The sequence below is a fragment of the Vanessa cardui genome, chromosome 24, assembly GCF_905220365.1.
Source record: "Vanessa cardui chromosome 24, ilVanCard2.1, whole genome shotgun sequence".
NCBI lineage: Eukaryota > Metazoa > Arthropoda > Insecta > Lepidoptera > Nymphalidae > Vanessa > Vanessa cardui.
The window spans coordinates 2,173,997-2,199,169 of NC_061146.1; the positions used below are offsets into that span (position 1 = coordinate 2,173,997).

General features: G+C 33.1%; 1 protein-coding gene across 1 annotated transcript in view; it reads right to left on the reverse strand.

Moving 5' to 3' along the window:
* Positions 1-25,173, reverse strand: part of LOC124540319 (orexin/Hypocretin receptor type 1-like) — a 174,539-nt gene that overhangs the window by 102,291 nt on the left and 47,075 nt on the right. Inside the window, exon 2 of the mRNA XM_047117805.1 lies at positions 12,422-12,515. The gene's annotated coding sequence lies outside the window, so the exon portion shown is untranslated. The remainder of the gene's footprint in view (positions 1-12,421; positions 12,516-25,173) is intronic.

The window sequence follows — 25,173 nt, forward strand, 5'->3', positions numbered from 1 at the left end:
TAGTCTTGCTGAGTTTCTTACACCAGGGAGTATTTTAAATTTCTTACGGTCTCTGTGTCTACGGAGGTAATCAATAGATCACTTATTTACCTATTGCATAAACACAATAAATAAAAAAACCTAGTATGGATAGATCTAGCACGTGATTTAAATCAACTCTCTCATGATATTTTTAGTTCCAGCACTGAGATAGGATTAAAGTAAATATAAGCCACATTAGCGTTGTCTATGGCAACGGAATACGTTTTTATTTGTAGTTTATTCAGTTATCTTTGGTGTTAGAACCGTGTGAATGAAACAGGTGAATAGACACCTACGCAGTCACTAGATATTCAACTGCTAACTCAAGGGACGTTTTATTGTTCAGTTGAAACGAATGTTTATATTTTTCACGGCATTTTTGTTACAGAATTACGCTATATGTAATTCAATATTAAAATTCATTCAGCTTGGGAAATAACTCCTTGAACATGAGGAGAACCTGGTTATTAACTTGTTATTATTTTAATAGAGAACTATGATATTATGTAAATTTTTTTATATATTTTTTTTTTAGACAACATCACATACTAATACTCTGATCAGTGGGATCAGAGTTTTGTTTGTGATGTTGTAAGTAGCTAAAGCACTTGTGTTATGGAAAATCAGGAGTAACGAAGGTACCACAAACACCCAGACCTAAGACGACATAGAAAACTAATAAGCCTTCTACCCATAAAACCGGTATCAAAACTACTCGACTACGGAGGTCGTCATTCATGTAATATATGCTTGTTACACTGACTCACTCACACTTCACACTTCACTGGAAGTCCTAAGTATTGCTTTCGGTAAACTATATGATGAGTGATATCTAGTACTTACTCAGACCAGCCTACAATAAGCCCTAACCACCAAGTTAAACACCCACTCAAGAAGCTAAATTAAGTGATTTATTCAAAATATCTAAGGGTTTATCTAAATATCACATCGGGAAATCAAAAAAAAATATTTATCACAAATTCCTTATATAAATAAGATTTTCATCGACGTTGATTATAAACGTCTTACCTCTTCCTGTGAACTATTAAGTTAATTAGGTTACATGATTTGTTTTGTCACTTATGATTATGTCAGAATTTATTCTTAAAATCATTGATTCTGGATTAGTCAGACGACCTAAGGATGTTGTGTGGGAGGTGTGATAAGCAGACATTTTTAATTGTAACGCATTATTGAGGGCAGATTCAGGAGCGTATTCCTTAAGTTTTTGTGCCAATCAGATATAGAAAATAATATTCTTTGTGACTTATTTTAAGTATTTATTACTGCTTTTAATACTGTTTTACAAAGATTATTTGAAAATTAGATTTTTAAGGAATAAAAAAATTGTAAGCTCAATAATGATTTTTATTGAAAGGATTTATTTTTTAATTTTTTTTTTTAATATGAGACAACATCACATACATTACTCTGATCCCAATGTAAGTAGCTGAAGCACTTGTGTTATGGATATCAGAAGTAACGACGGTACCTCAAACACCCAGACCCAAGACAACATAGAAAACTAATGGTAATCTACATCGACTCGGCCGGGAATCATACGTACATACCACTCGACCATGGAGGTCGTCAATTTTGTTTAGTAAGAACTTTTTCTTAGTCTAATACTCTATTGGAAATATTTTTATCACGAGTTAATACGCGTGGGTCGTTTTGGAAATGGACTACTAGGATTTTATATCAAAACAAACTTTTATAAACTAGAAATAGAAGTGTATGAAATGAACTTTACTTCAGAGTTTTCTAGAAGGTCTTTATATAATAACCCAGTAGACTATTACCACAGCTTCAAATGAAATTTGTTCGTAGTTCATACGAAGTTTATATTATACCGTGCCCTAAATTACTCAAGAACAAATTAAATTTTACTTTTATAAATAACATTTTATCTATTAAATATATGTTATCTATGGCGAGCAGATAAATCTAGAAATAGATAAAATCGAAATGTTAATTGGCGCGCTTTGGGGGTATTAAAAAATCGTGCGCATTGACAGCACACAACATAACGATTTCTTATATTATTATACCCCCTCTAAGCGCCTTTTTGTCAATGTTATACGTATTATAAATATTTTACTACTGCATACTATTTTAATAATAGAAATATATTTTTGTTATGATAGAAATGATTTTAATCAAAATCAAAATAAACTTTATTCAAGTAGGCTTTTACAAGCACTTTGGAATCGTCATTTAACAATTAAGTGAAGCTACCACCGGTGCGAAAAGTAGATTCTACCGAGAAGAACCGGCAAGAAACTCACTCTCTTACAACATTTAAAAAATACAATCAATATTAGTTAAATACAATTATATATGTATGTAATGTATCCTGGAAGTCAACAGGTATTTATTCCACGCTTTTTTATCATCTACAAAACCTTGTATCGAATAATATGCCTTTTTTACCAATGTACTTTTTAAAATCGATTTGAGTTTACGAAACGGCAAAGTTAAAAATGTCTGCGGAATTTTATTATAGATACGGATACCTTGCCCCAAGAAAAAATTATTGACTTTGCGGAGTCGGAATCTTGGCGTTATATAGCTTATCCTTACTTGTAGTATATATTTACTAATATTCCTTTACTGATTTTTTTTAATCATATGCTAGTGCAATCGCTAAAATTTTGATTATTTCAAATCTATTAGACTGCGAAATTGAGACGGGATACCTACCTTTACTAGGTACCTATTAATTGATACAGTATTATAGTAAAATAAGAACTGATTTAAATATATATTTATATGTATAACGTTTACACGAGTAACACTATGTTCAGATCTTTCGTTATTCCATGTATTTTAATTCGTAGTTTTTTTACACATATGTACATATAAAGTTTTATCGAGCAATTGCCACCTGACTCCACAACGTAACGGGCACACCATTAGCCCAATGGATTAGAATAATTCCTACCAAAAGATAACGATTACCATACATCTGTGATAACAACCGGAACTAACGACTTAATGTACTCTCAGGGGCGGCGCGCAGACACGCGAGGTATTTTTTCGTTATACATCTAAAAGTACCTATTCTATCTCCAAAGAATAATAATAGTCTGTAAATTTCCTACTGATGGGAAAAGGCCTCCTCTTCCATTAAGAAGAGGGTTTGGAACATATTCCACCACGCTGTTCCAATAAAATTTCGATAAAATTAGACACATGCAAGTTTTCTCACGATGTTTTCCTTCACCGCCGAGCACGAGATGTGGTGATAGTAGTGCTTGCCTGGGTTTGAACCCGCAATCATCGGTTAAGATGCATACCATCTAACCACTGGGCCATCTCAAAGAATAATATTTACTATTTATGTATTCTAGTTTGAAGAGCGAGTTAGCTGCTGCAACTAGAGCACAAGGAACGTGACACCTATCCAAAGTGGTAGATAGCTTATGTATAATATGTACCAAAAAGTTTTTGTGTCTGTCTGTGTATATGTTTCGGCTATTATCTGGAACGGCTGGAATATTTTTTTTTTATTCTTGTTTATTTTATTAGTCATCCATCCAGAGATTAAGGCGACTTAAAAATAATAACAAATACAAACAAAAATTCTTGTACTGTAGGTGTTAACATTTGAGCTTACTACTTAATGAACATTTTTATAATAGTCAGATCTAAGTTTCAATGAGTCTATGATGAAACTTACAAATCTACCACTATGTTCGGCAGTGAAACTTGAACTTAAGATTTGATGGAGAGAGTAGAGAAGCTCACCCCTAGAACATCGAATTTCATTTAAGAAATCCAACCTAGATTGTTCGTTGATTTTACACTACACAAGAACTAAGTGTAGGAGGTCCTCCTCTCTCTCACATCGTTTACAGTTTGGATCTTCTCTTTTTTTCATGATGAAGTTAAACTTGTTAAGTGGGATGTGATAGGTACGGGTACCAAACCTCAACAGAAAATATTTAACTATTTGCTTCCGAACGGCTGGAATAATATTGACGGGACTTTCTCTGGCAGATAGCTGATGTAATAAGGAGTAACTTAGGCTACAGCAATAACTTGTTGTTAAAGTCAAATGAGCACAAAGTTGCGGTTACATCCAGTTAACTAGCTCGAAATTTATAAAACTTTACTTATAGTCCACAGACTATCATCCTTCTTCTGCTAACTCGAGGGGTGAAATGAATAAAGCAGCACTCATGTCCTTTTATTCATTCTTCATTTCATCTAAATCGGATCAGCGGTTTAAGCGTTGAGGTAATTTCACATTTATTATATAAGTATAAATGCAAGAATTTATCTCGTTAAGTAATTCCCACGTCTACGATAAATATCATAATATGCGATAATAGACATTCGTGCTTCGTTAAGGAAACGCCAATTCAACAGACAATTTACTTTCAACTGTTCCACCGATACTAATGAAAATTCACATCGATCTGAAATACCAAGATACAAAAACGATGAAGATTGTTTTAGTCTAGCTGATTCATGAATGAAGATGAAATATAGCAGAATGGATAAATTGGAACAAAACGGTACCACGGTACGGGTCCAGTGGATGAGAAAGGAAATGATTTGAATGAAATGAAATATTCTTCCGAGATGAGCAGAGATGGCCCAGTGGTTAGAACGCGTGTATGACCGATGATTGCGGGTTCAAACCCAGGCAAGCACCGCTGATTCATGTGCTTAATTTGTCTTTATAATTCATCTCGTGCTTAACGGTGAAGGAAAACATCGTGAGGAAACCTGCATGTGACAAATTTCATAGAAATTCTGCCACATGTGTATTCCACCAACCCGCATTGGAACAGTGTGGTGGAATACGTTCCAAACCTTCTCCTTAAAGGGAAAGAAGGCCTTTAGCCCAGCAGTGGGAATTTACAGGCTGTTGTTGTTATTGTTGTTGTTGAAATATTCTTTTATTGATAGATAATGGTTAATTTAGAATGAAGACACAGGCTTTTGAAGCTTATAAGGCTAAGTGAGAAATAGGATAATCTAGCATCAAACAGTTACTAAGTATTCGTAGGTGTGTATTAAAGTTTGTTCTTAAAAAGATTTATTTATGTCATACTGGAATTAAAATGGAGTATCTCCTAACTTTCCTGTATTTTTATTTTATAGATCTATTATTATAAGTATTTCCTCGTGATAGGGCTTTGTGCAAGCCCGTCTGGGTAGGTACCATCCACTCATCAGTTATTCTACCGCTAAATAACAGTACTCAGTCTTGTTGTGTTTCGGTTTGAAGGGTGAGTGAGCCAGTGTAACTATAGGCACAAGGGACATAACACCTTGGTTCCCAAGGTTGATGGCACATTGACCATGTAAGGAATTGTTAATATTTCTTACAGCGTCATTGTCTATGGGTGATGGTGACCTCTTACCATCAGGTGGCCCATATACTCGTCCGCCAACCTAAAAACTTGCCTCATTGTGATTGCTGATTTTCAACCGACTTAAAAAAGGAGGTTATCAATTCGTCTGTATTTTTTTTTCAATCTGATGTTACTACTGGAAATGTTGATGTATATTATTATTGCTAGAAGTGCTATCACATATACATCAACGTTTTGAAAATACGTCATATATGTTTATATGACTGACTATTTTATACTTTTCAAACTTATCAAAGGCTTAGCCCATGACACGTATACGGGCGCTCATGTATCATCAATTTAAACGCAACACCTATATAATTGTTGTTTAATAGTGGATACAGAATTGTCTTTATTTCAAAGTCATTACGATAAATCTTTAGTCTACTATCAATATATTTTTATTTAATTTATATTAGACTCTTTAATTCTTTAGTATTAATAAAAACAGTATTTTCTTTCTGTTTGGTTTTTATTGTTATGTTATAATATATTAGAAGTATTAAAATAAAGACAAGTTTGATACTTTTACATTATAGCTATAAAAACCTCATTTCCCCTTACCTTTTTGTTATAGAGTTTTTATTCTAAATTCAAAACTAGCATTTAATAAAATATTATTTTATAGCATTTGTTGCGTTATAATTGTTTGAATTTGCCTTTTGAATGCATCCTTTGAAAGAGTTTTAACATGTGGAATCTGCATCGGACAACTGTTTGATTTTGTGGTTCGTCTGCTTGTGTAGTTGGAATACGCTCGCCACAATCATTTATTTACCAAAGACAATACAATGTACATATTCATGTTATAGTAGCAATAGATTTTAGATAGTTCGTTGCAGACAAATGCATATGGCTTAAAATAAATAAATAAATAAATAAATATGAGATAACATCACATATATTACTCTGATCCCAATGTAAGTAGCTAAAGCACTTGTGTTATGGAAAATCAGAAATAACGACGGTACCACAAACAGCCAGATCCAAGACAACATAGAAATCTTATGATAAATTGTATTGAACCCGGGATCTCGGAGTGGCGTACCCATGAATACCGGCGTACATACAACTCGACCACGGAGGTAGTCACAGCTTAAAAGAAATGAAAGTATGACGTTTGTATCCAGATTTTAACTAGATACGTCAGCTAAGGTCCACGTTCAATTCGCTGAGCCGAATCAGTCTATATGAATAAATGATAACTCTTAATAATACTGTTACTGTTAATACTATTGATAAAAATACATCATATGTTTTGTATTAAAAGTCTTAAATGCAAATTTGCATACAATTGTATCGATATTTGAGGTAGGAAGACAATTTGTTACCGTCACTTCTGGGAATTTTCTAAAAACTGTAAATCAATAAGAGAAATTGTTTTATATTTCCAACAATATAAAACATGGGTACGAAAAAATTTTAAGCAAGTCACAATTTGGCTTTTCAAATATCGAATACGTTAGTAACGTAAAGTTTTTAATTGGAAAAAAGTGGTTGTCACGGGGTGCCTCGAAATTTCTGATTGATGAAAGATTTTAAAGAAGAAAGAAAGAAATAAGATATTGAAGAAATCGATAGATATCGAGTTAAATAAAAAGATTTGAATTTTTCCATCATGAACCTGTTGTTCATGATGGAAAAATTCAATTGTAAATTTCCCCGCTGGGCTAAGACCTCCTCCCCCTTATAGGAGAAGGTTTTTGGAGCAAAGTTCACCACGCTGATCCAATGAATGTTGGTGGACTCATATGCGGCAGAATTTCATTGAAATTAGACACATGCAAATTTTCTCGCAATATTTTCCTTCACCGGAGAGCACGAGCAATTATAAACACAAATTAAGCACATGGAAATTCAGTAATGCCTGGGTTTGAACCCGTAATCATCGGTTAAGACGTACGTGTCTTCTCCATCATTAGAGATAAATTAATAATCTATGAGAGCGTCCAGCCATTTTCCGTCATAGAAAATGAATCGGATTACTCCCAATGCGCCCCAATAGATACACCATAGCAAAAATATATGGTATTATGAAGAAATAATCGTATTTTTCGTAATGTTTTATCGAATTATATTTATATATGTTGTAGGAAAGTTACATTTTAACAGCAACAGAGTAACATGTAGAAATCCGGTACGTTTAATAATAGAAATTCTCGAATTGTTGCAATATTAATATGATTGATATATGACCTGAGGTGTGGAAATATTTGAAATAAATTGATTTAAAACTTCATGATATTGTTTTTCAACTTGAAAATTAACCATAAAAAGGTGTGTTTTGTAAAAAAAATAATAAGTATGGATGAAGAATGTTAACGATTTTGTGAGATAATATGATACTTATAACGTTGGTACAAAAAACGAGCACAGAAATATTACTCCTGTTTCTCGACTTGTATGGGACTTGTTGTTGTTGGTATGGGACCAAACTAACTGGTACCTCAAAAACAACAACAGCCTGTAAATTGCCCACTGCTGCACTATGGCCTCATTTCCCTTTGAGGAGAGGGTTTGGACGCTGTTCCAATACGGGTTGGTGGAATACACATGTGTTAGAAGATGTGGTAGAAGGTAGAAGAATTTCGATGAAATTAGATACCTGCAGGTTTCCTCACGATGTTTTCCTTCACCGCCGAACACGAGATGAATTATAAACACAAATTAAGCACATGAATATTTAGTAGTGCTTGCGTGGGTTTGAATCCGTAATCATCGGTCAAGATGTACTGGGACCTCAGGAGACCTTTTTCCTTTAACGTTAACCTTCTCAATTATATCGCCAAGATAAGAAGTCTAACGGTGGAGCGCGCGTTCTCTAATTTCGTAGTGATAAAATTTACTGACCTGACTTTCATGTTGAACACAATCAAAGACTTTGGATAAGTCACAGAAAATCCCGATTATTAACAATATCGCCCCAAACTTTAGCTATTCTGTTTGACTTTTGACATAACTTCGTCCTACTGCTATTAGTTTTGTCTTTATAAATTTTAAGTATTTTTTTTATAACTTGACATACATTTCTTTATGTTTCTTTTTTCGTCTCTAGTCAAGAAAATAATGATAGCCGAAGCCGTCGTAAGAAAGTTGTAGCGATTAAACGATCCAAATATTAGCGTTATTCCAATTTATGTTTTTATCCCTTTGGCTGTTGAAATAGTCGGGCCTTGGGGTAGTAGTGTAAAAACTAATTAAAAGTATAACACCTTGCCTTATTGCCTCTTCTGGCGAAGTGCTAATTCATTTTTTATCGACAGGTTCGGTATTGCCAGTCCACGTAGAAATGCTACTAGCATTCTTGCCACCATTCCACGCGGTCATTATTTGTACAGTAACTATTTTTAGTGTGCAGAGATGGCCCAGTGGTTAGAACGCGTGAATCTTAACCGATGATTGCGGTTTCAAACCCAGGCAAGCACCACTATATATATGTGCTTAATTTGTGCTTATAATTCATCTCGTGCTCGGCGGTGAAGGAAAACATCGTGAGGAAACCTGCATGTGTCTAATTTCATCGAAATTCTGCCACATGTGCATTCCACCAACCCGCATTGGAACAGCGTGGTGGAGTATGATCCAAACCCTCTCCATAATGGAAGAGTAGGCCTTATCTCAGCAGTGGGAAATTTACAAGCTGTTACTTTACTTTACTGTACTATTTTTAGTTCTTATGTGCATATAGTTAATGACTTGACCTTAATAATTCGTATGTAAATAAATAATAATAACTTATTTTTGATAGATTTTTATTGACTTGTGATCTTTGCTCTTTTTACGTATTAATCATCTGGACTATTTATTCCTTAAATAAAACACATTGATTAATTTGATTTTATAATTCATCTCGTATTGACAGTGTATGGAAACATCAGAAGGAAATCTATGTCAAGTGGAGCAGTGAGTCGGAATGAGTTCCAAATTTACATTACCTCACGATAATGTTACTTTCCTTAGCTTTATATTCAGCTTCATAACACAATCCTTTTGGGACTGTCACCTTTCTGAAGGTTTACGCTGCGTAAAAAAAATAACGACGACTGCTGACAGAAACGAAAAATCAAAACTTTGGAATACTTTCTTTTTATGATTTAGGAGGCAAACGAGCAGGGGGCTCTTCTGATGGAGAATGACTACTGCCCATAGAATGAAAACCCTACTGAATATTGCCCATGGATAATTGCAATACTGGGGAGCTTGCAGGTAGGTTGCCGGCTAGCAGTAGTTGTGGTGTTTTTCGATATCAGCTATTATCTAAATAGTTTTTATTTCCTATATTAAATTTTTAACATCAGTCTGGTTTGCATAGCTATTGACACTCAAAGCAATAATGTTATACATATTTACGTAGTTAATCAATCAAATCTTAATATAAATAAAAATTAGTTTACAGCTGTACGATTTACAACTTTTGTTTGTATTTTAATATATTGGAAATAAATTACTGTTATTTATAATAAAAAATAAAAGTTTCATATATAAAAAATATACATGTATTTTAACTGTTGTAATTTGATTATTTCTCGATTATTGACATTCGTAAAATCATGAATGTTGCCAGTGTATGAAATTTGAATTAGTATTGGTACCTCCGATAATTTAAAAACGCAACATGATTTTACTGGTATAATATTTAGAATAAAATTATAAATATAAATACACATAATTAAAATGTAATGATCACTGATTTATGTAAGGATAATTATTTGTAGAATATCTATAAAATAGGTTTTATAAAACAGATGGCAGCACTTTTATTTATGTCGTTTCAAAGCATGTTTATCTCTCATATGATAGTGTGACTCGGATTGCGAAAATGTATATTGTGGTGCTTTATAAACTTGTGTATTTCCTGATATCCGTTGTTGAAACCTCTAAACTGAATTTGATGAAATGTGGTATGAAGAAAAATTTAACTCCAGGAAACGACATAGGCCTCTTTTGCCTAACATATGACAACCAACGCCGTAAAACACGAGCGAAACCGAGAGCTGTTGCCCGCCAAAACTGCTAGTACACATACATACGCCAAACCTCAAATCTTCAATGTACTTGCAAACTTTCAAGGTTTTGCTAAATAAGTAATTGCTTCAAAATTAAAAAGTTATACGCGATTTAATTATTATAGCCAATTGCAAACGAATGCAAGATGTAAAATATTTGGAGCTAATGAAAACTCCTCGAGTTCTAAGTTCTAAGTGAAACTAATTAACGTGTTGCATCACAAAGGCTGTGTTTCATATTTTCCCGCTTTTCAGTTCATTGGAAACTCAAACCGTCCACGTTCAGTCCTTTACCAACAATTATTATATCGCTTGAAGAAACACTCGATATTTCTTTGAAACTGTTAACGTTGTGTTCTCTGTGAAAGAAGATAAAAAAAAAATAGCAGGATATTTAAAGTAATGGAATTTATTTTTACTTAAACGGAATTTTCTTTAATATTAATAGACTATTCACTGTATAAGAAGATTACAGTTTTAAGGATACCGTTAAGATTTTTTAATGATCTTCTTAGACGAAGGTGCAACATTTATTATTATTAAGAACTCCTTGCATTGTTCGGAACTACGATACCATAAAAACTTCTTTATCGATAATCGTCTTTATTTTTTTTTTAATATTTTTAAATATCTTATTGATTTTATATTTAAGCTGTTATATATTCCTCACATATTTACACGTAAATAAAACTACCTGAATATAGAATGGAACTCAGAGTATTAGTGTTTGGTAGAATGACAGTTCTTTGGTCATACCCATCCAGAGACAAAGGCTGTATTGGGGAGAACATTTGTAAATTTAGTAGAAGGGACTTAAATTTTTGTAGTTAAGGTTAACGCAACGGTCATCAAATGAAAATAAAATCAAAATAATCTTGATTCAAGAAGGCTCATAGAAGCACCGGCTACCACCAGTTCCGAAAGTACATGCTCCCATGAAGGAATTCAGTAGTTACTCTTTTCCACCATTTTAATTTCAGAGTATGCTACACTATACTCAGGAGGGGAAACAACCATAAGGCTCTCGTTTTATTCCGCTTTGACGCCGTTAATAGAAAATATTGGAGACACTTGAATCGAAGTTTTTGATCTTGTACGCAAATCTCTTTGATATTGTGCTATTCTATTTCATTTTTTTTGGTTTAGTTTAGCTTCGCGCGTATAGCTATGGGAAATATGTTACGTGCTCCAATTTACAGTATTAATAATTTATCAATTTTTTTTGACGTGATAAAGTGTACCAGCGCCCTTCTGAAAGGAACCAGGGTTTTTGCCCAATATCCTGTAATAAAAGTCTATTCAAATAAAGTACCTTTCATAATAACATTTTTAAATCGTTTTGTTCGTTCGGTTCATAGTTTCGGTTATGGTCTATTTTGAAGAGCCCTTAGACGTGCAAAATATTTAAAAAGATTCTTGATTGAATTTTACTAAATTGTTACGATTTAGCCGATAATGAATTTTAGAGAGCAGAAAAAAGTTATTGGCCGGTTAGAGAGCGGTACTATGGCCATATAAAAAGGAATGAAAAACTTAAAAAAAATTATAGTAATTGTTTCCGACAAGCTTCAATACTAACTGAACTAATGTTTACTTAATAACATACATTTGATGAAAAGAGGTTTCATACTTAACCATATATAGATGTGTGGCTTGCAGCTTAAAATCAAATAAATCAAAATAGAACCTGTCACAGGTCCCAAAATTCTGCAATCCGTTTCGCGGGCGACCGACTAGTTTCTCCGAAAGCTTTTATCAAATAACGCGCTGAAGTATATCAATTGTAGTGGCGATCAATTAAAGATGGTTTGCTGAAGAGCCATCGGGCAAGTAACTCTTAAGAGGATACCTATTCAAGAAAAAAATATATCAGCGTTTACGCGATATTCGGTAAAACAGTGTCGTCATATATTAACGTCAAAAGTGATACACCAACTTCCAAATTTATTATTTACAAGATGTACACGTAATATAGTGACAGATTTTTTTTTATATTTAGAAAAACGTGGAATGAATCTCACCTACCTTAATACGTGACGTCATGCATCGTAATGTTCTCACATCAACATATAAATTGCTTCTCTCTTCATTGAGTGTTATTTATTTGAAGAAAATTTTCCTGCAAAGATACATATATTACTATTAGATACAATAAGAAAAATCAAAGAACTTCATAAAATAGCTATAAAATTTTAAAAAAATATTCAAAATTTGTTTGTCAGAGGATACGTTGTAATTGCAAGCTGCTCTGACCACGACCTTGTTAGCATAGATATTGAATTTTCAGAATTTCTGGCTATTGTTTGAAAACTCAATCATATGTAATCATAGTTTTATGAATCCTCAAAACTTTTTCGACAAAATGTATATTTATCTTCTAAATGTGATAGTTAGAACACATTGATTATGAAAGAAGATTGCCAGTTCAAGCCTCTGTCGACATCTCTGCAATTTCATGAGCAAAATTTTGGTTTTTACGATATCGTACATAGTGATAAGTATCATGAAAAACTAACAAAGTAACAGATCGTAATCTAGAAACAGTTGGTTTAAACTCCCGTGCTGTGGAGAACAAGTTATACAGTCGATCTTGCGTCTGAATCTTTTCCGGTCAGATTTCCAAATCCCATTGTATTTAAAGAAGGAAAAGAGACTGTGTATATGTATAATATAATCTTGTTATAACAGTGTCCTTGAATATACTCAGTCAAAAATACTTTTACACGAAAAGTATATAAAAATGAAATATAAGTCTGTAGTTCGTTAAGAAATAAACTCGATTCATGAATCAAGTTCATGAATCATATAAATAAAGTGCAAACAATGCAATACATTGCTAAACATTCCTCGCATCATTGAAGGTACAATGTACTAACGCCGGTAAATTTAACCCAAAACAAATTATTCCAGAATAGCTCGGAAACGAACGAGCTATTCCGATCTTTGACATTGCATATTGACTGCACTCTAAGAATAATGAGGTCGTTGGAAGTAGCATGCTTTTTGCAATTGCTATTAATAATAGAAATAAACAATCAGCATATTTCAAGGTCAAATTCAAATACAACATATGTATATGAAGTAGAGTTTGATAAAATGTTCCTAACGCATCGACATTTCACTTGTATCACTAGGTTGCAAAATTGTTATATTCTATGGATCAGTTTGTATGGCTGGCAATACAAATCAGAAAAATATTGTAGAACTAGTACTAATACCGTTTGGACAAAACAATACGTCACCTTAAAAATATATTTTCTTATCATTCAGTCAATACATCTATATGAAAATTTATGATATTGACATTGACATTGATAGCTCCCGTTGTATAGATAATTTTGGTCTGCTTGCTGATTTTCAAAGATCATATAGCATTGATGTCGTGCAATGCGCTTGATGCATCCCAGTGCAATATGCAATAACTGCGTCATCGGTCAAGTGAAAAGCGAATTCGGTGGAAGATCATTAAAAAGTATTTATCGTTTTGATCAAAAGAATTTCACCGAGAATTCTGAAGTTTTTCATTGATATTGAAATCGGAACCTACGTAAGGTTATCAGGGACCTAGTCTATATGCAGTTTTGTAAGATTTTCATACACATGGACTAAAAGAATGAGAGAAAAATTAATGTGCCTATTTTTATGGACCAATTTGTGCGCTACACTTACACAGTTGGCTAATCTTCATTTCATTTAAAAATAATATGAATGTTGGTCTCCGTGTGTCGGGCTGTTATGTTCTAGCACCATATAATACTTCACATCAGAGTCAGCGCTACTACAGGCACAAGTACATAGCATCATATTCTGAAATGTGGTATTTGTTTGGCAATGTAATTAATGGCATATATCTCAGCACCTGCGTCCATACACACCTACGTCCGGACATAGGTAACCACTTAACTTCAGTATCCATTGGTAATGGGCGATTGCTTCCAGGCTGTTTCAAATAGCAAAAATATGTTTGTTATTATACATGTAGCATAAAACTAAAAAAATTGGACCCGCTAATTTTCTTTCGCCGGTTCTTCTTAGGTCCAATGTATTAAATTCCGAACCGGTGATAGATTTTTGAATATCAGTAAGCAAGTGTAAATACTTCTTTTTTGAGTAAAGATTTTTGTCTTTGACTTTGACTTGAGTGTTGTATCACAAATATCTATATATAATGGGATATCTACTAAATCAACATCTAGCATTTCCAATGCTGACATTGCTCTAAGGTACTCTCGTTCCAATACGTATTCTTATTTAAATTCACGATAAGATCATATTACGTCAATATTTTTTCTCTGATCCCTTCGTTGGCAAGAATTAGAACGGATTATTGTAAGCTACAAACAATATTAAACCTTATATTTCGTACTTCATTACGTCACAATAATAGTCCAACTATTTATACAAGCTGAAACCTGCTATTTTACCTGTCTCCAATTTAAATATTCCATAAATGACATATTAATTTTTTTCTGCCTCGCACAATCACTTTGTGGAACCAGTTTAAGCCAATGGTTTTTCCGAACCGATACGACAAGGGAATCTTCAAGATATGAACGTACTCTTTCCTTAAAGGCCGGTAACGCACCTGCTAGCCCCTGGTACTGCAGATGTCCATGGGCGGTGGTAGTCACTTTCCATCAAGTGCGTCTCCTGCTCGTTTGCCACCTATTAGAAAAAAAAGTGTAGTTTTCGTATTTATTGACTTATATGTAATACTCGCTTCAGGTACCTCAAAACCTTCCGAAACAAAGTAAATATTCAAATACGAGTTATTCAAATCAGACTGAATCTTTCGAGATTATCGCTCTCATCGTAAGGTCCTTCTCGTTTCGTTCTGAAAAGTATGGTTAGAAATCTGTGTATATTTTTACAGATTATTTCGTACGTATATATGTATTCATCACATACAAAAGAATCTGGTATATTTTTTTTCTGTCCCTAAATGCAATAATTTTGTCGACCTCCGTGGTCGAGTGGTGTGTACACCGGTTTTCATGGATACGCCACTCTGAGGCCGGGAATCGAAAAGAATCCGGGGCGGGTTCGATTTCCGGCCGAATCGATGTAGATTATCATTAGTTTTCTATGTTATCTTGGGTCTGGATGCTTGTGGTACCGTCGTTACGTCTGATTTTCCATAACACAAGTGCTTTATCTACTTACATTGAGATCAGAGTTATGTATGTGATGTTGTCTCGTATTTATTTAATTAACTCTCCGAGTTTATTACAACAATAATAATTCTACTCTTAGTATCGCAGCTCTATGGAAGCTTGTATGTAAGGCGACCCATTTGTCAGTTTTACACCCAAGACCATTACTTTCTAGCGCTGTGTTTCGATTTCGAATCGCTATTTTCGACTGAACTACAGGATACATAAATCTACGTCCCTTAGTTTAATCGTCTATTGACAGTGTGAAAAATAGCTTGTTCTCCTTGATTTGCCAGTCAATTTAGGCAAACTTAAACCTTTATCAGAAGGCCTATTAGCTTTTCAAATATTTTCTTAAACCTACAAAGATTGTTATGATGAAAATATGACTATTACTGACACTAATTTAAAGGAAGCGTTTTTTAATTGTAAAAACGCTCGTCGAAATAAATCTTCTAATATTTTTTATCTATTCTTAATATTATAAGGAGGATAACTTTGGTCGTTTCCCTTATCCACGAGTAACATAGGCTATATTTAGGGCTAGAAAAGATAAGGAATCCTTACTAACACCTAAGTAACGTAAACCAAAGTCGTAAAAAAACTTATGTACGAAGCTGGGACGGGCCGCTAGTATGTTATAAAGTCAACATGACATCTTTAACATTTTATGTAATCTTTATATTGTATTCATATAACTATAACCAAATCATCAAATTGTATCTAAACAATGAAAAATATAAATACGACTAGACTCATTTATTGTAGACTTTAAAAACCAAAAACAATATACCGGTGACTACAGCCGATTGCATACAATACATTGTTGATTCCAAAGGCATTTAGATCTGTTTGTTCTACCACAATATTGGATACTAGCGTTCGGAATTTGTATAACAATTGATTTCTCACCACGATATTTTTGCGTACTTTTATATTGAAATACATTTCGTGTGAACTAAAACAAACAATTTCATTCATTGGCATCCTTACATGATCTTATTTAATTCTTTATTCTAGTTTATTTATAGTCTTACAAGATACATTTTAATCGTAATAAAAAACTACATATGCTTTGAGTATTATTCCTTTTTTTAATACATACATACATAATACTTTATTTAAACAAAGAACTTCATCTATATAACGCGATGAGTTTCAATAGTAATTTCATCTTTAATAAGGTGACATCTGACCACTATTCTTCAACTTTAAGTGATCTATTTGGCAATTTTCCAAAATTTTTTTATAAATAGTTAATACAAATGCCTTTATTATGTGACATATTAAGTCAGATATGTTATCGTCTAGATATACTTATATTTACGAATAATACTTTTTATAAAAAATAATTAAAGATTTAATAACTCTAAATCATTAAGAGGTATAAATTTACATATGAGATTATTTATAAAGACATTTTTAAGAATTCAGTGACATTTATACGTAAACCGAGAATCTTTCAAGTTGAAATTCGTTGGACGCGATGAAGTTTCAGTTCAAGGTCAAGAGCAAATGTTAACCCAATGTTTCAGACGCAAAATTATTTCACTTCTCTCTGGTTAAAGATTATTATCAAAGGGCACTTTAATTCTTTTCAATAAAATAAAAAGTATGGCAAAACTAATCGTAACTCGTGAAGGAATTACCTTAACAAACCATTTCATTTTACGAGTAATCGTAACATAAAATGATTTGTTTACAGAATATTGATTATTCGTAACGATTTATTAAGTGCAGAAATTCAGTAAAAGATCTTAAGATGATATGATAGTACAAGAATACCAATATATAAAATAGAACGTCAAACATACCAAAATAATGCCTCAGTAAATTACTAAAAAAAGGCCCTTTTTGCGCCAAAATAACTAAAAAGTTGCCAGCTGTCACAATTTGCATAGCCTATCGTGATAATTGTATTTTTATCGTCGCTTTTTAAATCTAAATCTAAATATACTTTTTTTCGATTTGATTAAAGCTGTGAGCCGTTATTTTACAATGTTAATTTGAGTAATTAAACTCGTATCGACTAAAAGTTTGATGTGTTTTCAACCAACTAGAAACTGTAACTGTGTAAATGAAATCCACTAGATCGAATTTCGTCCTCACTAGCTAATTTCACATGCTAGTCAGACGTCTAGTATGTTTGTTTGTATTTGTGCACAAATATGTGTACAAACACACACATACTATCTCGTGACTCCCATACTTCGACAGTAGGTATTTTGACAGCACTTTTTTATCTCACTAAAAATAAGCTTTTACACCTTTCCATCCAATAAAGGTGGGATATCTGGAACCTATTGGTACCAAACGCAACTGAATATCCTCGAAAAAATGTAGTTCCCGCTCCAGGACCTCCTTCTGCAATGGTACTCTATCAAGCAGCTCTTGCTAGCAAGCACGACATTTAGCAAACTCGGCAGAGAAAGATTTATTCCTGTAAGATCTTTACTGGCTTTTCAAGGCCCTATAAGTTTTCGTTTTTTGCCGAAACCGTCTACATTAATTTTAGCTAAGTTGAAATTTGTTTCATTTTAATTTACACAGTTTTAGTTGAAGTTGAAAATTACACCATTAATTGCGCCCGAGTCGCCCTTAATTGCTTTAGTTACAACTTAAGTAACCATAATTCGTATTTAATTTAATTGTGAATACCAAGTTACAGTTATTTTCGATGTAAACGTAGAAGTTAGGACCAGTCGAATTACTACTAGGTCTACTTTATTTAAACTATTCTGACCTACTCACTATAAGAAATTTAAACAACTTCTTGTATCAAAACTTTCGATTTTTGATCTTCCAGAACAAACGAGCAGGATTTTCATAGTTGCAGTTAATTGGAATAGTCATGAAATAATGAGTATTAATCAAATTACATTTTTTTATTACTTTTTATTTATCACTTTGAAGTCGGTGTTATTTTTTAGAAAAAATATTTTATATTGACAGTACTTTCATTACACAAACTTTATAGTCGTATTAGAATAGCGAGAAGAAAAAAAGGCTTAAAATCCCTATGATCTCCATAACAGAAAAATATTTGCAACAGTGGGATAAACGTATTGTTACAATACTTCCTATTTCTTATTCAAATAATTCATCTGAAAGAAAGTGCTTTTGGTTGAAACTATAATTTAAAAATTTTCGAAAATATCATTAATCTTATTTCGTTTAAACCATTTCAAGAAAATCGAACTATGTGCGATCAAACGATTTAGAACGAAAAGGTCATATACAATATTCTGTCAAATCCAACAAAACGAATTGTATTGTGAAATTGGATTCTAGCTTCAGAATAAAGATTTTTAATCGATAATTTTCAATGCTTGAGTAAGAATATACCATTTAGATTTAACTAATTCTTCTAAAATAACATTAAACATATTAACTTATTGAAAATCTATGATGAAACTTAGTGTTTATGTCTTCTTGCAAATGTTACAAATAGAAATTTCATCGTTACATTGTAAATACCGTTAGATTATAATCTATATCACGAGATTGTTAACTGTGGAAAGATTGTGAACCGTAACATACTGTTTACAATTTAACGCATTACTTTTCAGTAGATTATAATATATTGAAGTAAATTTCAGTGAAATTAGAAAAACTCTAACCTAACCTAACTGAAATATTATGAACTATTGAAATTGTATACGTCTGACAGATACACGACTAAACCACTAAGCCCATAGTAAGTATGCCCGTAGTAGTAATAAAGACTTGGATCTGGTTACAGAATTAATAAGACAAATTAGAGGACTTACGGGTAAAATGAAAATATTATTATAAATTACTGATGTGTAAGTCGTAGGAAGGACACTATCTTAAGATTAACTTAAAGCGCAATTTATATGAAAGCCGACTTTGTACGTGAGATTATTACGAAGTCGTTTCACATTCGTCAGTTATTAGAAAATATTGCGTTCTGACTTACACGAAATACCTTTATAATAATGTAATAATAGATTTCAATACAGAATATGAATTTAATATTACACAATTCTGCATATTTGAAATTAAATGATCCCTAACAGTCAAAGGAATTTTTGGGAATCGTGATAAATGTGAAGCAAAAACTGGAGACTGTGGTGATTTGCAACATCTGGTTTGCTGATCCGTTTCTGGAATTTTAGAAAAGTGTAGGCTCTTTTCTTAAAAGTTCAAAGTTTCCTCGGTCGTATCAGTTTGGAAAAGCAGCGAAAGTAGGTTCCATGAAGATTTTCGGATATGGAGTGATGAATGAAATCTCAATGGTTATAAGGCTTCTGGAATTAGAAACGTTACCGCTCCTGGTTACATAAATATTTCCAATTATATAGGTCATTACTAATTATTAGTCCACAAAACTGACTATCATTGCAGTTCGGTTAAAAATTCATAATTGAATTGTTGACTTTATTCATCTTTATTAAGATTCAATTCTTATTCTCACATCGAAAATACGTCACCAATTACTACGATTTATGTGCCATAAAGGCCCATTAAAAATCAAAGAAGATAGTATCAATTCATGATCCGTCCGATCCGATGAGTCCTTGTATCTGTCAAAGTGATATCAATGTTTATCAAAGCGACTCAAACAAATCAAATCAGAAGTAGTCAGTTAGTCGTCATCGGTAGTCATCAGCAGACACAAAGTTCCACTACTAGAGCAATACTTCCACACATTATAGGTAGTTCAGACGATGGTGAATATCATCATGGGTCAAAGACACGTGAAATTAAACCCAATGTAGTTAACAGATGATTGTACATTAGTCAAATTCAATCTCCATTGTGATGAAGCCTTCATCAGAAATCTAATACCGTTCAATTAAAAGGTTGTTCGCGTTAATAATATATAAAGCTCAATATGTCCTTGCAAATTGCCGTCTTAGTTGAAACAGACGTGTTCTAACTAATTTATTGTCCAATTGTAATTCTATACATACGAAATATCAGTATTAATTAATTATAAGTATAACTGTAGACCGCGGTTGTGGTCCATAAATATGAAAAATATAAAATACACATTTCTAACAATACGCCTGAAACTGTGTACTTAATTATTACCAGTTGTATTCTGAACGAGTTTTAAGGGTAAAAAACTGTTGTAATTAAACATGAATTTATAAATACAACGAAGGGAAATATGCATTTTAACAATACACTTGCTAACATAGAGTAAATTCTCATGACAATTGAACCAGTGCTAACTCAGAGTACCCAACAATATTCTGTTATATTTTTCTCGCTTATTGTTTATTTGCTTCGCTTATGACTAAATAATACATTTTTAGCTTTACTTCGTGGACTCTACCAACTCAAAAAATGTCCCAGCACTGGCCAAAAATATTATACTATCAAAAGCAAATTTATCTCCCTCATTCACTAGAAGGTTTGAAACTCAATTCAGCGCGGTGCTCTAATCCTGTAGATACATATTTGGCTGTATTTCATCAGGGTAAAGCAAATTTCTGGCGATGTTTTTATCGTCGACGAGCACGAGATGAATTATAAGCACATAAAGCATATTGAAAATTTAGGGATCAAGTATTATCTGAACTAGACTAGACTATCTCTTTAGTTAAATTTCAGATATTGTACCCAACGATAAAATTAATTAACGCCATTTCTCGTTTATCAATGTTAAATAATAAATAAATAAATATTAGACAACATCACATACATTACTCTGATCCCAATGTAAGTATCTAAAGCACTTGTGTTATGAAAATTCAGAAGTAGCGACGGTACCACAAGCAGTCAGAACCAAATCAACATAGAAAACGATTTAACTTTTTCTACATCGACTCGGCCGGGAATCGAAGCCAGGTAAAAACCGGTGTACACTACTCGACTACGGCGTTAGTCAAAGTTTTGGCAAATCTATACATTCAAATTTAGGTACAATTGTTTTATTAACTGATGTTTATGATAATTAGTATGAACCCTTTCTAGCATAAATGGTTGCCAATGTCAGCGTTTGCATATTTTAATTGATATTGTCAACAGCAAATGGCACGTTAAAACAAAACGTACTAACACAAAATTTATAACATTATAAACTAAAATCTATCAACGCTAAAACCATCATTAATCTATTATATCCTCCTGACGCCTAAGCATTTACTGAGTTCACTTGCAACAAGGGCCGAATGTACTTTACATAGCAATAAACTGTTTTTGTTACAAAGGCCGAGACCATCTCAGTTAAATAAAACATAAACTAGGGGTTCTCCCGAGTTTTCACTAAAACAAATATTTCTTAACATTATTTGACGAAGATATTGAGTTTACATTTGTTTAGATATTTTTTGTCTTTTATAAAGGACTTCAGGTCATTAATGCATAAGTAGGTTAATTGTATAAATAAAACAAATGATTACATTTATTCATATAATTTAATGTAACGTCACAAATGAAGTACCAAACATAAATATATTTATTTATTTTTATCAATATAATACAAAAAAGGTTACAAGACTACCAAATCAACATATGTCAATCTTCAAATGTCGTACTTCCTTGGTAAACCAAAATATCACATCATCAGTGGTGACATCAAGATCATATACTTCAATGAGTTCCGTAGCTGAAAGTAGCACAGCCAGCACGCCGTCTGCCCCGACCTCGACAACCAGTAGTCCTCCCGAGGATACTAGAACCGCTTCGACCTCTTGACAAATTGCTATCAAACGCTGTCTCAACTGTCGCTCATGCTTCATCTGCCGATGATCGGGATTCATTGCTAGAAGCCTCAACGAAATTTTCATCCTCACTCGAGTTTTCAAACTCGGAGTTATTCAATAATTCCGCGATATCGGTGGTTCTTAACGCTGAAAATAATATTACGCTACTTTTGGTATGAACGCCGAATGTGATATACATACGATCAATTCCATATATTTAAACTATGAATAATGAACGAAGTGCCTTTCTATAGGTTTAATTTATTTACGACGGTTTATTTAATATATTATTTTTGTGTTTCTCCCCAAAAGTACGCAAATTCGAAAGAATATTTACTAATTTTAAATTATGTAAAAAAAATCACTAAAACAAGTGAATTTAATAAAAATATTTGAAGTTTTACTAACCCTGTTGGTGGCGTGCCGTCATCTTCCTGAACTCCTGAGCACGCTTCGCAAGAATGGCCGCCACTAGGTTTGATATTTCTATCGAACTACATCGACAAACTATCGCCATTGCTTAAATTTCATTGGCTACAAGCAATCACTTGACCAATACTTTTTTAGCGGGTGAATACAAACAATTGGGAATTAATGCTACATAAAGGACGGTCGGCCGATGTCGAAATAAGAAGTTCAAAAATATTCGGCGTTTAGAGTACGATTTATTTAGCACTTTGTAAAGTACGCGAGGTGTCAGGAGGATATATAATAATGATCAATGTGGAATTTAATGTACGCGTTGAGAGGTAATTTATTATCTATAATTTATTAATGCAACTCATTCAGTGGACATTTCTTAATTAATTGTTTGTTTGTATCAATTTTTGTTTTTACCTGCCATCATATAGTCTTTATTGATAATTTGTTTCTTTGTACGAAAAATATTTACACCATGCTTATAAGCTGAAGCAACACAATTTTTGTCTGATAAGTGGAAAAATCTGTTAAAAAGTTATATGACTAGAAGATATCAGCGATTCCAAATTGTATGCCCTCAAATAATCATTCGATGCAAAAAAACGGGAGTCGTTTAAGTGGCTGTATAATAAAATTTTGATCTTACTTTATATTTTTACTTGGTGGTAGGACTTTGTGCAAGCCCATCTGGGTAGGTACCACTCACTCATCAGTTATTCTACTGCCAAATAACAGTACTCAGTATTGTTGTGTTCCGGTCTGAAGGGTGAGTGAGCCAGTGTAACTACAGGCACAAGGGACATAACATCTTAGTTCCCAAGGTTGGTGGCACATTGACGATGTAAGGAATAGTTAATATTTCTTACAGCATCATTGTCTATGGGCGATGGTGACCACTTACCATCAGATGGCCCATATGCACGTCCGCCAACCTATACCATAAAAAAAAATTAAAACTGTGTGTATCTTAGCCAAAATGGATCGATAGTTGCTTATAAGGCCGTTGATCCAGCAGAGATGTTCTATGGAAAATAATTCAGTTTCTGTTCGAAGTCAGAAGATACTGTTAACCTTTTGACGTACATTGCCTTGTGCCTGAAGTATTTCTAGTTGTATTGGGTTTTCTATTCCCTTAGATTTTGCGGACGCATTACTGATTGATTCGAATACATGAAATATGAACTGTTTGACTTCTGTCTATCAATTATAAATAGAAATGAAGCTTGTGAACAATCAGCAGATCTTTAGCTTTATATGAATGGTATGAAATGTAAACATTCGTAAATTCCAAAAATAGTGGCATCGTCGGGACTATTACTAAATACACAGGGAAGAGTTTAAGAAACCGGTGCTTTTTTAAACGAGTGACAATTTATCAGATGAAGAGGCACATTCTTTTAAATTTTTATCTAAAAAGAGGACTCGTGGTGCGGTTTGGAAAATGAGTCTTCGAATACGATGTAATATTGCATCTTTCCCTTTAGAATACTAATAGCTGAAATTGGAAAAGATTGTCGCTAAAAATATCTCTTTGTTTTAGTCTTCAATATTCTTGAATCTACTTCCTTGACTTAGTGGCTAGTTTGTAAGGCTATAGATCCCGTAATACTGGGTTCATACTCGGTTGATGGATGTTCACGTGACATCGATATAGTTTCAACTAATTAGTGAATGATGCGATGTCAAATAGATACATATTTCTATCTTTAAAGACTGAGGATGAACAGACAGCCTTAAATATAATAAAAACCCATATCGCAATAACGATATTGTATTTTCGTTAACTGTGACATAGTTCTATAACTTAGTTAAACTAATGACGGGAATATAAACTTCGTTATATTATTAAATCTACTTGAACGGTCTAGTATTAATGAGTTCAGCAAGTTGGAACTTAATTCGTTTTATAAATACACAGTAATATTATTTAGATAAGTACTTGTTTATCAAGTATTTTAACGATGTCATGTAAATAATTTTTTAACCAAATAGAACATCAAAATAGCATGTACGTTTAATATAATAATTTAGTAAGTTCAGTATTGCTCTCGACTTTTAGACAACATTGATTGGTCAACGGTATGGTATGGTAAATCATATTATAGTAAGACACAACTTAGATGTAGCTTCGGCAAAATTCGTAAAACCGATCACATCCGAAATCCCAAATAATCAATATTTATTTCTTATGTGAGTATGATATTTAGACAAACGTAATAACTTGTAATATCATATTAGACCGGGAGATGATAATGACAAAATATTTGGTCATTTATACCAGTATGGCGGTTCTTCAGGGGTCTAATTACGTAATGGCAAAAAGGAAAATGATGGTCATACCGCTCGCACCGGCGGCCCAATCGCGTGGGCTTTAATCGAACGTGTCGGAAAAATAACGAGTGTCGAACGATGTATTCCACAAAAATGCTTGTATTTTCAGATAGTCGGAAAAAAACGAAGTAGGCGGTAGCGTAATGCTATACTTCTCGGGTGTGGCTTACAGCCCGCCATACCGACGCGAATACAT